The sequence below is a fragment of the Zalophus californianus genome, chromosome 15, assembly GCF_009762305.2.
Source record: "Zalophus californianus isolate mZalCal1 chromosome 15, mZalCal1.pri.v2, whole genome shotgun sequence".
Taxonomy (NCBI): Eukaryota; Metazoa; Chordata; class Mammalia; order Carnivora; family Otariidae; genus Zalophus; species Zalophus californianus.
The window spans coordinates 9,875,817-9,879,435 of record NC_045609.1 but is presented as its reverse complement, the minus strand read 5'-3'; the positions used below and the strand labels follow the sequence as shown (position 1 = coordinate 9,879,435).

At 39.1% G+C, this 3,619-nt stretch overlaps 1 pseudogene; it reads right to left on the bottom strand.

Annotated features, from left to right (window-relative positions):
- Window positions 1-285: 285 nt before the first annotated feature.
- On the bottom strand, window positions 286-2,932 carry LOC113920705 (annotated as a pseudogene).
- Between the last annotated feature and the right edge of the window lie 687 nt (window positions 2,933-3,619).

Genomic DNA, 3,619 nt, shown 5'->3' with positions numbered 1-3,619 from the left:
GTTGGTTAAGCAGCTGCCTGCGGCTCGGGTCATGATCCTGGAGTCCTGGGATGGAGTCCCACATCCAGCTCCCTGCTCAGCAGGGAGTCTGCTTCTCCCTCTGACCCTCCCTCCTGTCATGCTCTCTCTCTCTCTCTCTCTCTCTCAAATAAATAAGTAAAATCTTTAAAAAAAAAGAAATAAATCTGAGCATACAAATTGTCTCATTTTATAGATCACATTTTTTTTTTTTACACTCCACACACTTCATTTGAGGAACAACTTGCACAGCTCTTCATCCTTTTATTAGTCCTTTGAGGTGAGTTTTTCAATCAGTTCTTGGAGTGGTGCAAGTTCTCTTCTATCAATAAGGTTGCATTCCTGGACAAAAAAAAATAAAGTGCTTGAAAGATGTCTTGAGATGCGCTTCCTCCTGAAGTTGGATCACAGGGTCGAAATGCTGGTAATAAATGTGAGCATAAACCCTAAAGAGGCGTTTGAGTATATAGTTTTTGCCACAGACATGAAATTCTTCAGGAATGGGACACCAATTTTTGATGGAAATAATGTCTCATCATCCAACTGGTCCTGAACCCAAGTCATCAGGTAATCAATATACTTTGGCGCAGAGCACTTAATAGGCTTCTTTATGTTTGTTCCATCTGCCCAATGATACTCATGTTTTGGGCCAGCTGACATCACTGGACAACTTTCCTCTGTACAGAAATCTGTGATTGTTCCATAAAGCATATTAATCTGATTGGAGAATCCACAGTGTTCACTGCAACCCATTCATTAGATCTTCCCCCTCGGGAAGCATGACAGCCATCCGGAGATTGCCACTACCAAGTGTGGCTTCTGCATGCTTTAGGAGTTCATACTGGTGAGAACCGTCTGGGATGTTCTTCTTTGGTTTAAACGTTTTAGAGGAGCGGCTGCCAAACAAGAAGCTCCTGTCGGCCGCGGCGTGGGCTGGGGGGCTCGGCGGTCTCAGGCCTCCGGGCGGCGGGCCAGGGAAGGAGAGGGAAGGAGAGAAGAGGAGAAGGAGAGGAGGAAGGGGAGCGCCAGCTGCTCGACGGCCACAACTCGTTCGGCTTTCCAGTTCCGATGGCAGGCAGAGCGGGCGGCAGTGGGAAGCGCATGGCCTGAATCACTCACTGGCAGCGGAAGGAAAAGAAGGCGGGGAAAGGGCCACACGCCTGCTCCCCGGAGAACAGCCGCCGCGGCTTCTAGATCACATATTTTCTATGACTTATTTTGTCATATTTTCCATCCCCTCTTTATCAGGACACAGACTTTGTCTTTTGACCCCTCCATCTCAGCACAAATACATTATATATTTGATGGCCTGAATAAAAGAACAATTGGATGAATGAATGAACGTGACAGGTCTGGGATCTTGGTTAGCTCTGAAAATAGGGCACTGGCCCAAGCTCCAGAATCTAGGCCACGAAACTGTGGAGTCATAGGTGATTTCTTATTTCGTATATTCTATGCATATTATTTGATATCTTCTTTTACACCGGATATTTTTTCTGATTCCTCATATCATGTCCCCATTTCTCAGTGTTGGTCTTACATTTAGTAAGGACTGCCCAGAAGTGAAACTGTGGCCATGCTGACATTTTACTTTCTCAGCGGGGCTGTATGTTTCCTGAAGGTAAAAACTGTCCTTTTCTAACTCATGGCTGGACATGCAGTGGATGTTCAGAGACCTTAGTGAAGGTCTTTCTTTAAAGGCTTCACATCTGAAATGTTAGAGGCATTTTTGTATTCTGCCTAGCATTTCTCTTTTCTTTTTCCCGTAATATTTGGTTTGATTTATAAGGTAGTCCCATTAAATATTGCACCTTTGCTTAACAATTTCAGGAAAGCATAGGCAGACTGGAGACAGATAAATATGATTTTTAACAGATTCTATTATTTATATTCAATATTAATACCTTATCTACCTAATATTTGCAGTAAGAAATTTGAAAATTGTGGAACTCAAGTCACTGAACATTGACATAATTAACTGTTCTACCACTATCGCATCTTCTAACAGGAAATGGCTGCTTTTTTAATGTTTCTACATGGGTAAAGAAAAGCACTTATTTTGTGTACATAAATAGTGATAATTTGCAAAACGGGTACCCAAAAGCAGTGTTAAAGGAAGAATATCTTAGCAGATTTTAACTGAGGCACTTTCTTCTTTCTGTGGCAAGGAGTCTTGCATCAAAATCACTAAGAAAAGACAATAATTTAGTTCCTAATTATAGCATTAAATATAGCATAGTTTATTTTCTGTTAGAAAGCATGTAATTCAAATTAAAAATAAAATATAATTTTACCTTCTGTTAAGCACTTAGAATTATTAAAAGGCCACTCTCACTACACTGATTTCCCTCAAAGTAACTTTTAACAGTTAACCACAAAAACAAATAAAGGTTTTATTTTAATCTCCCTTTATATGGCAATGATTTGAATATGTTTTAGAAGTCATGCCACCCGCAAGATACTTAAAGGAGTAAGCTCAGTACAATTGAATTAGCCTGTATTCTGGGTTGTAATTGAGAATGAAATTGATCCCATTTTATCTGGAAATTTGTAAAATATATTTGATTGGAGGTCACAACTCTTCAAAACATCTTTATTTCATAAGAGGTGAGAAAAAAGCCAAATTTCTATGAGAATCACACATTCTACTAAGTTTTCTAGACAATGCCTCAAATAACTACTATTGAATTTTCCTGTCGATAGGTTGTTTATGATTATTCATGAATTTTTATGCTTATATTCAGATAAGAGTGTTAAATCATAGTCAATTTTTTTTCCAAGGAAAGCGATGTATTTTAGCCCCTTTTGGGTGGTTGTTACATTTACTAATTGTTGAAAATCCCAAATGCCTACCTTGAACATTCTCAAAGGAAACAGCTGTGATGTTTAGTTTAGGAGGTTCTAAACATACCATATTCCCAACCTCACCTATTCTAATTTGATTTACTACAACATTCTTAACCTAAGGTCCAAGAACTAGGTGTCAGTAGGTTCGTGAATATGGATGGGTTATTTTCACTGACCTGCAACCAAAATTTATCATTTCTGTCAGTAGTAAATCAGTCAACAAAGCACAGTAGCAACAACAGCGAATGTGAATTTGTCACAGATAGAAGCACATACATCTTCTTATCACATTATAGCTGTTGGAGATATCCTAAAATTAACATGTACACTCATCACCTTGCATTTATGTTGAATAGATCCACAACTAGGTCTTTGATGTACAAGACAGTTCCATTGATGGATTTATAAACACATGCATTATTATAACCCAAATTTATTTAAATATGTGTATGCACGCAGGTATAGACAACTCTGAGATCATGACCTGAGCCGAAATCAAGAGTTGGATGCTTAACTGGACTGAGCCACCAGGTGTCCCACCCTGATAGTGAGATTTTTAACAAAAGCATTTTTTAAATGAGATGCTCTGTGCAGTCATAATTTTATTTTACTGAGAGAAGAGGGGGTATCAATCCAGCATGTCAGTTAAGTGAAGGTGGGCGACAGAGGTAAGCAATGTCTATACTACATATTATCTATACAGTTTCCCACTGTTTCTACAAAAATGTTGCCGCCAGAATTAACGTATAATCGA